The sequence below is a fragment of the Oxyura jamaicensis genome, chromosome 3 (genome assembly GCF_011077185.1).
Source record: "Oxyura jamaicensis isolate SHBP4307 breed ruddy duck chromosome 3, BPBGC_Ojam_1.0, whole genome shotgun sequence".
Taxonomy (NCBI): Eukaryota; Metazoa; Chordata; class Aves; order Anseriformes; family Anatidae; genus Oxyura; species Oxyura jamaicensis.
Genome location: NC_048895.1, coordinates 55,917,585 through 55,930,952, shown reverse-complemented (window position 1 = coordinate 55,930,952; position 13,368 = coordinate 55,917,585). Strand labels below are relative to the sequence as shown.

At 41.4% G+C, this 13,368-nt stretch overlaps 1 protein-coding gene across 3 annotated transcripts in view; it reads right to left on the bottom strand.

Annotated features, from left to right (window-relative positions):
• The window catches only part of HIVEP2 (HIVEP zinc finger 2), a 135,336-nt gene that overhangs the window by 55,802 nt on the left and 66,166 nt on the right, over positions 1–13,368 (bottom strand). The gene's annotated exons all lie outside the window — the stretch shown is intronic.

Below are 13,368 nucleotides of genomic sequence, written 5' to 3'. Positions count from 1 at the left end.
TCAACAGTGGTCTATACAGGCATCTGAGTATATAAAATAACATATGCTCTGGCTCCAGACACTGACACTTTATCACATCAATATACAGCTTTCTAGGAAATGAATCTGGATGCGGAGCCAGGAACCACTTTTCAATCTCTGAGCAGACAAAGCCCAATACGTTTTTAATCTATGGGTGAAACTTTGGCAAGGCTGCACTCAAGGGCAAAATCCTGTTTTTAGCAGGGCCAGTATTTCACTCTCGATTTTTACAACTAGCCTGAGAAAAGTTCCAGTCAAAAAACAAAGCAAAGCAATAAAGAAGTCACGAATCTTTATTAGTCCTTCTCTAAAACCTTGGGGTGCTCCAAATTGCAGCTTGCTTTCCCTGTTGGTATATGGATACACTCTAGCCCTCAGCCCTGTGCTTTATGCTTTCAGACAGGCCTAGCTGGCTTTAATGATGCTGGACACACTTGCATAAAGTTCTTTTTAATGAATGCGAATTGCAAATCTGTTTATCTTGCCCCCAAACCAAAGACAAGGGGCTCATTTAGACTAAATCCTCTCGATAGCAAGCTGGGAGGAGCAGAGGAGACTTACATTAAAAGACAACAAAATCATAAGTGAAATACATAATTTATGACAAAATCATACTGCTGTTCCAGCTTCAAAAAAGTGTTTGAACTGAAATCCATGAGGAATGCTATATCCTGTTTTCACCAGTTTCTCTTTTAGCTTTTAACTGGTGCAAGTCAGCATATTCACTCACGTGGTAGACTTCACTGTCTTCAGCGGTGTTCCTCAATGGACACATTAGGGTCTGATCCAAGTGTGAAAGACTCCACCTGACTTCCATGAAAGTTGGGTCAGTTTCTGAGTATTTAAAAAGCTTAATCTTTACTTATAATTAGGTAAAATATTAGTCAAAGTTCTGGTTAAGGACAGTATGATTTTGTCTAGGCAGTGCTAATGCCTTTCCGTACTAACTTAACAATCTTACATAAATGTTGGAGCTAACAAACAGTACATGGTCTGAGGGAACAGCCAACCGACAGAGCCTTTAACAACTCCAGATGATGCACGTGTCATCAAACAGAATTTTACTGCCCAATTAAAGCTCCCAAAGGCTTTGTTGTGATACTAAAACCAGGAACTTTTAATTTGTTTTTATCACTGCATTCGTAAAAACTTGTGCAATCCTCGGTTGTTTGGAAGCAAAAGAAGACGAGTTCCTTTAACAGCCCAGCAAAGAAAGGCAACAATGCAACAACCACTGCAGATCATTTCCTAGCATTTGGTCATATCTGGTCAAAACTGTTTTATATACTGCTGTTGTTTGCCAGCCATGGAGACTACAATTAAACAAGCACATCAGAAGGGGAATGAGAGTATGAGAAGCATGGCATGACTTACTGCTCAGAAGACTTTTTTCAATTTGAACTTTGTAGCTCACACACTCAGGAATAAGCCTTTTACATGGGACTTGGAAACACAAAGGCAGAGGTACTCTGATGATGACTCTTACTATCTGCTTTTGAAAGAAGTGCTAGACTCTCCCCTGGCAGCTCCACTAATCACTCTGATTGTAAAACTACACCTTCAGTAGTGAAACAAAAATGTAGCAGTAGGCATTGGCAGCATCTGACCACAAAGATTAATTCATCTCATGGATCAATGAGAACTTTGTTTTTGTGTTACTTCTTATATTTCTGTTACACTGTCACTGTTCAGTTAATTGAGGAGGTATGAGAGGAAGATTCCTGTGCACTTTACAAGGTAAAAAAAAAAAAAAATCAGAAATCTCATGTGTATTTTAATGAAAAACTAAAGTTTAAGAAAAACTGGCAAATATTTATTTTACTGCTAATTATTCTAAGGTTTTGAAATAGCACAATAAATGGGTGAAATTGCCTCAACAGTACAAAGGGCAAATAGAGCCTTGCCTCTGTTACTCCTTAACTGGCTTGCAGCAGGTATCATTCCAGCACAGACTGTACCTTACCATGGGAAGGGAATTCACTTACGGATTCAGATTGACCAAGTCTATAAGATTGCTCATACCGAAGAAGATCCACACAACACAGGTAGAAAAATTCACACAATTCTGCAGCTTGCCACCCCAGGGCTCAAATTCATGGCTGGTAGGTAACTCAAAGCACTGAGGTGATAAACGAATCTCCCACTTCTTTTCCATAGGTTCAAACCCCTCCTTTATACATGTGAAACAGCCCTTGCAGATTTTTCTCTTTGCTCTCTTTCTCCTTTTCAAACACAAAATCTAGATAATTCTGTGAATAACAGTCCGCATTGGGAGGAGTAAGAAGTCTAGAACTTGCTTGATTGACGCTATGATGCATTAAGCTCCAGACATCAATCTCAATCTCAATACTTACTCTCTGAATGGGCAATATTTTACAGTTATCGCTCTCTAAACAAAGCACAATTTATTATATACACAAATTGATATCTACAGCAGCTAAGACTAGAAGTAAAAATGCCTCCCTGCTTGAGGAAGGTAAAAGCAATGTCATGCTTTAAATTGACTTCATATGATCAACGGCAGAACACAATCATCTGAGAAATGACGTTCATGTCCTGATCAAATGCAATCATACTGTATGCAATTGAATTTGGAAGAAGTGAAAGAAAATTACTCCCATTATTATGCTGGTGTTCTCACTTAATGTGTTCACACAAATCATCTGTGAATCGATGAATTAAAATACTTATAGTGTCTCCACCTTTACCCTCCTAATTCCAGGTCACTCTGGAAGCCCTTGATGCTACAGAAATATGGTTTCCTACAAGCAGTTTGCTGAAATTAATGGACCAAATCTTGAACTACCTCCAAATTGAAAGGTATATATATATTTTATATCTTATGTCTCTATGCTGTAAACATTTTCATCTTCATTACCGAAACATAAATTTGAAGACTAATATATTTTTCTGTATTTACACTTTCTTTGTTTTCCACATTTTTCTCAATAGGAGTGTGACAGCCCTTTAAAATTTTGTTTATTCACTGCTTTTCTTCATTTTGGTATTTTGGTTCCTCCATGCTAGCACCGTGCTGCAGATCTGAATGCAAAGAGCACCAAGAAAACTTTGCAACATTTTTCATTTGTTGAAATGTATTCATTTACAAATTCATATGCATGCATATGTGTGCACATACATGCATGTATGTGTATATGTATATATGCATACATATACATACTATGCAACTAAAAATAGCCATACATACTAACACATGCCTATGTTTGTGGAGCTGTTTCTGTTACCTCTCAGGCTCTCCAGAAAGTTAGCAGTAAGAACAAAATTTACCTAAAAGATATATCATGCCAAGTGACTTTTGGAACATCACCTATGAACTTTGTTTACTTTACACATAAGTGATCCACTTTATGAAAATCAAACACATGATTTCTTTGACAGCATTATGTGGAGTATTGATTCCTTTCTAGGTTATTTCTTTTATTGCCAAAATCCACAATGTGCAGGATCCTGTTTTGCTGCTAGCACTGGAACTATGATTTTGGGTTACTTTTTTTTCCACTTCAGCCAGGAGCTAAATTAGCAAGAGCACATCCCCCTAAGTATAGGTCCATAACCTCACTGCAAATAGCAGTTTAGACACTGCCAGCTGAGATCAGTGCCCTCAGCTAACCAGGCCTGATGCTTTTAGACAATGGTCAGGCTGACAATTGACACTGTGTCCACATACACATGTTGCTCAACCCATTTGTCTAGTCTGCTGTTGCCAAGAGGATCAGGCTGTTTGGGTAGGCAGCTGGCACAAAGACGTGAGTACCTTTCGCGATCATCTGGGAGGGGGCAGAGGCAAGAACAGCAGGTCTCAGCTGAGCCCAGGATAGGATTCCTGGTAAAGCTCATGCTCTAAGCGATCCGAACAAGCTTCAGCAAAAGCACCCTGAGGAACCTCCTGCACCAGTGCCTTGGTTTTTCTTCCCTCTTTGAAAAACTGGGCAACCTGCTCTAGGTGGCCCTTCCTGAGCAGGAGGGTGGGACCAGCTGGCCTCCTCCAGAGGTCCCTTACAACCTCAATCATGCTGTGATTCTGTGACTACCCTGGTATGACAACCATATCTTGGGGAAAAAAATAAAATAATAACAATAATAAAAAAGAACAGCCACAAACACCATGAAGAAGCCAAAGCAGAGCCACTGGTACCTAGCTGCCAAGCAGGTGGGCTGTAATGCAGCAGGTGACCCACAAGGCAATGACAATCACTTGAGCTGCCAGAACTATCTCACTTGAAAGACCATCCCCAGAGGCACCTTATTCAATGCCATGGCAGAGCACTGGCAGCAGCACTGGACAAGCTCAGCAGGATGAGAGTTCACTTGCCCCTTAGAAGCTGGTAACTAGGCAGACATGCAGGACACCAGGGAATTGAAATGACTGGGAACAACAGAAATTTGTCAGCAGAGGATTCTAAGGACTTGGGGTCTGTTTACAGAATTTTGGTCGTAGTTACCTGCAAAAGCTAGTCATTACTCTCTATAATATAAAATTAAAACCTTAGCAAGGCCAGTGTTAAATCAAAGCACAGACTTCATTTAAGGTACTCTGAGATCAGTCTCTGACACTGTGCTCCTGGTTGCAAAGACCTGTACAGCACAGCATGAACTACTGTCTTTTCGGGTCTGCGTCTACAATGAAGCACCACCACAAGCAGCTACATTGTATGTTTAGAGCCACAATGCTGATCAGAGGGCTGGAGCATCTCTCCTATGAAGACAGGCAGAGAAAGCTGGGGATGAACACCTGGAGAAGAGAAAGCTCTGGGGAGACATCATTGTGGCCTTTCAGTACTTAAAGGGGTCTTATAAAAAAGATGGAGAGCAACTTTTTACTTAGGCAGATGATAGGACAAGGGGAAATGGTTTTAAACTAAAAGGGGAGATTTTGATGAGATGTTGGGATAAAATTCTTTAGAGAGTGGTAAGGCCCTGGCACAGGTTGTCCAGAGAAGCTGTGGATGCCCCATCGCTGAAGGAGCTTAAGACCAGGCTGGATGGGGCTTTGGGCATCCTGGTCTGGTGGGAGGTGTCCCTGCCCATGGCAGGGGGTTTGGAACTAGGTGGCCTTTAAGGTCCCTTCCAACCCAAACCATTCTGTGGTTCTATGATTTGTCCTAGAAATTTGATAGGGCCACTAATACACCTCTGACCAGAACCCTTGTTAGCAGGATGCTGCACAACTTCTTTGCAAGGAGGTGGGTGCTTTCCTTCTCTGCCTCTTGTCACTTCCACATCTAGAAAGGGAATGTTTAAAGTGTCCTCATTCCCAGTGCCTCCACACTGCCCCTCCAGATCTAAAGAAAGACAGGGGAAAGAAGGCCATGGAGTCCTTCGTCCTCCACTGTGAGGCAAGATCCCTCTGTGCTGATGTCACTGTGCTCTTGGTGCTCGCTCACTAAGTCGGTAATTTGTCATGAGCGTGGGCCCTATCCATACATGGCAGGCTGGAGGAGGAATGACCTCAAATTCTGTTTCTGATCCAGGGGGCGTTGCCAAAGCACAGTGTTTGAGTTTGATGCATGAAGTGCAGAGATATTTTCAGCTCCTGAATCACACTTCTGGCTCCACAGCTAACTGGAACTTCTTAATTTTGTTTGCAATTTTTCACCCTCTGCTATCACCATGGACTCTCAGAAAAAGAAAAAAAAATGCCAGAAATATTAAGATTTTTTTAAAATCACTTTTATTTTAACCACTTCAATTTATTCCCCTGTATGTGTGGAAAAGTGGAGTTAAACACATTACCAATAGGTTAGTGGTGCATCACAAATGTCTGGCGTTTTTTATTTTTTTGGTCATTGTTTGTTTGTTTTTAATATGCTATTAAATACTGCAGTAAATGTTTTCTAATGATTTTGGTGTCCAGCCCAAGAATGAAATGGTCTGAAAAATGAGGCAGTCCAATAGCAGTTAGCCTGGTTACAGCTATAGGAGAGCTTTGAGGGATCCAATTTATATATTCCTACAGTTAAAGCAAGAATGTTTTCTTATACTTTTCCCATGAAACAACACTGATCTGACCAGAGTTCAAGAGCATTAATTTGGAATTGGCTATAACAAGAAAGCAAAACTTCATTTTACAATACAAAAGGAATAAGTTTTAATTGGCATATCCTTCCAATTAAATCCACATCACCTCTCCTTTACCATGGCCTGATTCTACTCTCACTGAATTCAATAGGAAAGCCCGGGGAAAATAAGCAGACAAATTATGCAACCTCAGTCACAGCTGAGCAAGTCATTTAAGCTTATGCTTAATTCCATCTCTAATCAGTAGAGCCAACTCAGCAAAGCAAAGCGTGTGCTCGAGTCAAAAGTGAATAGATGGTATGCATCCTTCTGAATATGTTTTTTTCACAGACTCAGGATGTAACACCAAAAATTTTCTTCTGAGCTCATCATACTGGAAGAAGGTCAAATTCAGCTGTTAATCAAACTGTCACACATACTAGTCTTTTTAATTCATCCATAGATTAAGCAAAACCAAAACAAAAAGTGGGACATATATTTGGACACAGACAAATATGCACACTTCCCACAAATTGCAGTGAACCACAGAGGCAGGAGGAGATGATACTTCCTTATCTACCAGAAGAAAAAGGAAAAATCATGGGCATATAAACTCCTCCATTTCCATTTCCCTCACATGAGAATGAGGAAAGAATAGAAAAAAAATGAACACAAGATTTGATAAGGAATGTGGCTCTTTCCTAGACGCACTTAAGTAAACTGGGCAGTCTCTAAAGTCTTTTCCTTTAGACTTCCTTTAGTCTCAGCAAGAAACATTAATCTAACAGAGACAACTTCCAGGCAAGCATGGATCCCCAGGAGCATTCCTCGACTGCAAACGAGGGAAAGGAAAAGCCTACTGCAAACAGCAGGGCTGCACCAGGTCACGAGGAATTTGCACTCAGCCGCAGGCTGTACCACTCGCCTACTGCTGCCCTTCTCCCCAGATGGAACGGCCTTACCTACCTTCATGTTTTGCCCTATCTCAGAGGTCACAAATAAATAAATGCCTTGGGGTTGCCCAAAATCACGCTTAGCTGCCCAAGGCTGCTTCCTCCTCAGCGGGTTTCCCTGGGCAGAAGCCCAGGCTCTACCTGTCCTCCAGCCCCTCCAGGCTGCCGGAGGGGTGAGGAGCAGGGTCAAAGACCTGATGCACTCCCTGAGGTTACAGTCTGTCCCTGCCCCAAAGGCACCATGAGCCGTATAGTATAAATGTTTGCAGGAATTAAACAACTATAGCAAAACACACATTATGCAAACATCTCCTCTCTTTCGAGATGACACAACATAGAGCACCAAGTGCAAACAAAACCCAAACAAACAAAACAGAGAGGCATTGTGGAAAAAAAAAATAAAATCATTTAGTGAAGAGCTTCTCTGCTCTTCTTACAGCCATTAGGACAGCGATAATGCTGAAATGGCTGGCCAGCCCTGAAAATTGGATAAACTGAGACACAGAAGAGACAATTGAAAGCAAGGAGACAGACTGAAAAAATAAGTGAGACAACAGATGGAAAGCAGAAATGCAATGTCTAAACTGCAGCTGTAATTCTGCTAGTAGCAACCACGTCTAAGCACAGTTTGGCTTGCTTTCCTATTTTGGGGAGGGCAGGAATTTTCTTTTAAAAAAAAAAAAAAAAAACTTGCAAAACTGGCAAGGGCTCTCCCCAGAAAGATGTGGGTCAAGCAAATTATTTTCCTCCATACCTAGTAGCAAAATTATGCATCTAGGGGCAAGCCTCTGACACCCTCTAGCTCCTCGTTACACAGTTGTCCTAGCACAGCTGGGGGACATAGGGGGCCACCTCATTAAAATCTACATCCACAGCTCCAAAAACTGTGTTTTAGTTGCTGCTGGCCAGGGGTCAATGAAAGGAATTGTTACAAGCTCTCCCTTGGCAGCACAGCTCTCAGCCTCTGCCCTTTACTAGCCTGGCTGTTACAATCAGACAGGAAAAGGGTCGTTACTATTCTAGCAACATTTTATAGACGAATTTGGCAGTTTTTCTAGCACGGTTTTAGTAGTTTTGATAGCACGCTAGTATGGGAAGGGAGGATTTCCACATTGGCCCAAGAAACAGTTGTGGCAAGACTACCTATTTTTAACACGGTTTATTCCTAGCGCTATTTCAGACACAGCATTTTCTCTCCCATCTGTTGACACAGTTGTTTTGTTTCTTTAAAGACATGGTTGTCTGTCTCTTGGAGGAGGAAAAAAAAAAAAAAAGGAAAGAAAGAAAGAAATAAAAAAATACCTTCAATAGCTGCAGAGAAAAACAGGAGACTAAAACCCAATCAAACAGTGAACTGGTCAGAAGATAATGCTGGCAGACTGAAATATAGAGCAATTCTTCAGGTGCCTCTTAAAAATTACATCAGGTTTTGGCCTCTGTGGTATCCCAAGTGCGACTGTGGATTTTTAAAATTCAAATCTGATATGCTCAGCAACTAATCGAGATGGTTTGTTGATCTATGGAGCCTAACTGTGAACCTGCTGTCAGAGCGACACACTGGTCTGCTCAGGAGGAATGCAGCTACGAAAGCACAGAGCAAGATGCCAGCACTTTCTTTAGAAAAGGAAGGAAAATGTAATGAGAGAACAAAAGTGGGAGTGGAGAAAAACACCAAAAATTAATAAAATTATAAAAATTAAACTCTCATAACAGGACAAAACATTAAGCAACCCTTTTGATGCTTGGGTTGTCAGAGTGTTTTCTCAGATTTTTGATGACAGGTTTTTTTCCTCACTGGACTGCTGGAGTTCTGGGTTATGATCTCCCAGGCAATCTGAAAACCTTATCTGCTCTCCAAGGCATTTCAAGCAGCTTGATAGTTTGTAGGCAAAAGCAAATAAAGCTGAAGCATGGCTGAGGTAGGACCTCTACGGATCACTACAGCAGTAGTGATTCTAGTAGGACAGCCTATTTGCTGGCAAAGCTGTAATATGAAAATGTGATACATTAAAGGTCGAGACTCCAATACAGAGCAGACTCATATGTATTGTGTTTTAATTTCTTTTTACGCTGAGAGGTGCCTAGGGACCTGAAGAGGTGACAGAAAGATAAATCATGCATGACAAACTGGAACAGAAGACAAGGCTGTATCCAGAATAGGATAGCTCGGCTGGTGCAGCTGTCCTAGCAAACTGCACTGATAGTGTGTTCCCAGCACAGGCTTCACTCGTACCAGCAAAATCATATTAGTTGCTGGCACAGCTTTTTCCTAAGGTCCCTCTTCCCTCATCCAGTAAGCCAAAAATGTTTCTGTAAAAATAGAGGTTTGTCATAAGTGTATGAACAGTGAGAGCTTTGCGTCAGTCAGGGATCACATCAAGGATCACGCCTCATTACACCTTTGGCCAAGATAGTTACGACAGCAAAAATCTGTAGAACAGGCTTGTTATTCCTGTGACTGGAGTGAAAAGTCCTACGTAAAGATTTCAACACTGGCCTCTGCCGCTAGCAGGAAACCTTACATTCTCAATTACATTTTTCAGAAATGCAGAGGTGCCCGGATCAGAAAGGTTACACTATTTCCACAACAAAAAGCAGTCCCTAGCATGCCTATGGCTGACCTTAGCTGCTATTCCACCACATTTGGGAAGGGAAAGCTCCCCCTGGCCCTGCCCATGGCAGCAGGCACAGCCCAGGAAGAACACCCTTCCCTGAGGCTGCGGGGAGGGGGAAGTGGGCGGCGGGCTGGGTGCTGCTGCCTTCTGCAGCCTTCTCCTGTGCCAGGAAGGGAGGACCACCCGAGCCCTCTCTTCCCATCTGTACAGTGTACAGCAAGGACAAACTGCACCAAACCAAGTGCCTGGGACGATGGGGGTGGCTTTAAAAAAACAACCACGTTCACTATGATGATGAAAAATACAGCTGACTTAAGTTGTGTTTTCAAGAAATTATCACGTGGATCTGTTTTCAGGAGCTGTCTGAAAAGATATTTTCCAGGTGTGCTCTGTCCTACTGTTCACAATCTCCCAAGTGATTTAAGATTTTAACACTGTCATCTACGATTTTTGTAAGAGAAGGGGCAGTGACTTTAACATGCCCTTGAGGAAACGATGATCCGTGAGGGATCTGGCAGCCTATGCATATACAGCTTGCAGCCTGGAAAAAGGGCTTACCTGCCTTTGCTTTGGCATGTCTAGAGCTGCGATCCATGCCCACCCAGTATTATCTAATTTCTTTACAAGGCATGCAGAACGTATTTCTGGAAGGCTGGACCTAATCCAGGCTACTATGGTTTCCATGGACAGGAAGCTTGAAGGTTTGGGATTAAAACAGCAGGAGGCTGAGAAGAAAATTGAGGACCTAGAAATAACAACTGATGGTCCTGATGCAATCATTGCCGAGGACACTGCAGCTCTCAAAAATGTAGTCAACAGCCTGGAGAATCATCTCAGAGAAAAGGCTAGGTTTTGAAGGACAGTGGAAAGCTCCTGCAAATCCAGTTACGTGACAGGTTCTGGTATGCTTTTGCTTATGGATTTCAACCAATTCCGCACAGCATCGTGGAGAAAAATACACAATATTGAGCTATCTGATCTACCCCAGCATGCCTCACTTAAATGAAAAGTACTGTTGGCTAGGACCTCTTCTTCCTCTAGCTCCTGTCCCCATTTGAAGGTGCTCCTGTCTCCACTGTCACCTCTTGTTGGCCAGAGGTTCATCTTCCTATTTCAGTCAGTCTGAGCACTCCACTGACCTGGAGTAGCCACTGAAGCCAACCCATATGGCTTTACCTGTAGAAACAGAGCCCTTGTGTGACTCTTTCAACAGGTAGAGTGGTAGAGCAGTAATTTCCAGCTACTTAGCAATGATGATCCATGGGCAGAGTGTCATCTTCAACCTTTGCAGCCCTATGCAAAGGCAATACCTGTCCAGCATCTGAGATCTGCAGCATAGATGAAAAAGACATGAAGGAAAGTTTGAAATTCTGTATCATTACTGTGCTAGCTGAAGAAATAAGCTTACTACGAACCCTACTGAACTTAAGAGATATAAATAACAATTAACAATAATTGTGTACTTGACAGTGGACTCACTACTTTAGGGCAGATAGACAGGTTTTATCCTGAATTTTCAAGACTTGAAAGCATTGTTGTGGCCACAGTACCACCCTGATATCCTTTTGTGATGGCTCAGACAACAGAACCATAACAAAATAAAGACTCCTAAACAGCGTACAAAAATGATCCCTCTCTAAACTACCTTTAACATCCCCCAAAAGGTCACTAAAACAATACATTTTAGAGAAGAAAATTATTTACCTTTGAAATACAAATGACAATGTGTGTGAGCAGAGCCTCCTCTGAATTTATTCGTGTCTCTGTCCAAGAGTCTGGTGCCAGCTCACACTGATACCCAATTGAAAACCTGGTTTCAAGCTGTCTTTGCTCTTTCTACTGTGTTCAGCAGAGGTTTAGTGCAGCTGCAGGCAAAAGAGTAAAAACTGGAAGGTGGCAATTCCAGCAGGACTTGTCCTCTTAAAACCTCAAGGCTTCACTGCACGTTAGGGCTTCTGCTCAAAAATTAATAGAAAACAGGAAAATGTAAGAGGCCACACTGACTGTGGAAAGTCCAACTGAGGAAAAACTGCCCTAGGAAAGGAGCCAAGAGCGAGCATGGGACCTAAAACACTTTCAGACAGCACAGTCAACATGCTAAACAGCAAAAGTGTTTCTGCCAGGAAAACATAATGCCACTGCTAAGAAACATAAGAAATCAAGTTAAAGGCTTCTCATGAGGAAAACAAAAGGCAGAACAAACAACAGTGATCATTCAGAAACTCAGACACAATTAAAAACTAAAGAAGAAGATAGGTTAGATCAAAAAAGGACAGAAAAGACCCCCCACTGAATTCTACATCTCCAAAGAGTTATTCCAATTCCCACTTGAGTGTTTCCAGGGATGAACACCACAGATTCTGACTCAGGAAGTGCAAATAGATATATTAAAATTCAGTCAACTATATCCCAAACAGTTCCAGAACCTTTGTGACCACCAAAAACAGCTTAAAATATATTAAAAACAAATATGAAAGCAAGCATTCAGAGAAAATCAGCTATTATTCTATCAAGACTACTTGATAGGAGATGAGCAGAGACAACAGACCCCAGGGGAAGGCTAGAAGCCAGCACACCATGCTTGATCTTCCCAGCTGCATGTCCTCAGAATAGGTTAAAGCATCTCTCACTGCTCCTCTAAGTATTGCTTACTAATACTCCGATCCCCCATTACTTTCAAATGGGTTTTAAAGGGGTTAAGTAAACACAGTAATTATTATTCATGTTGGGGCTTCTCCTTCTCTTTCATTCTGACAATTGAAAGAAATCCTTAACTTGAACTGCAGAGCTGTGTTTCTGCACCTACGTGCCAATGTTTTTCATATCATTTCATTACGACTAGTCCTGGCAAGGAGCAATAAAGTCCCCAGTGGGTTTGCAGATCATTACAGCAACATGATTAGAAAGCTTCATCCAAATATCGTAAAAGTCAATGGAACTTGGACTGAGCCCAAAGAGAAATATTTTTTCCTGCTATGGGTGGTTAGCTGTACATTATGTTTCTTCTGTTGATAAAAGTGAGTCTTCCTCTATGCAGCAATTTTAATTACTCAACAATACAACCTGCTTTTAAACAATAAACTGTCATGAAAGAAACCATAACCTGAAATAGAAAAAACATGTCTTCTGTGCCCTGGAATCAATCAAAAATCCCACTGACTACAGTAACAGTTGAGTAACACTACCCCACTATTACATACACTGTGTATACTATGTGTACACACACAAAACACACATGTGCATTGACCTACTGATCTGTAGATCCCATAAACCCTTCCCTGGGAGCTATGACTATGATGAATGTTTGTAGGAGGAAAGATGTAACTTGTATGGTCATAGGGATACAGAGCATTTCTCACCTTCTGCACAATATTATTCTCTAAAATTTTATACATTTCCCAACCTTAAAATAGCAATACATTTCTGTGAAATAAATAAATAAATTAAAAGTTGTATTTTAAGAAAGAAGAAAAAAAGTTTTTAAAAAATAGTCTAAATACTTAATACAGATACAGGAGGTTATTCATAAGCAGTACCACACCACTGAGTTTATGTAATAATTACTTGGCATGTTACATCTGTTACAACATGCAAAGTAATACTCGTAATATTTCTAGCTTATATGCTGTTCTAAGCACAGAGGGTTTTTTTGTCAGTAGGGCTGTAATAATTCACATTCTGACTGGAAGAGCAAGCCAATCTGTCAAGAGTTGTACCTGAAGAGAACAAAAATCACATAAAACATTTGGGCTGGAAGCAAC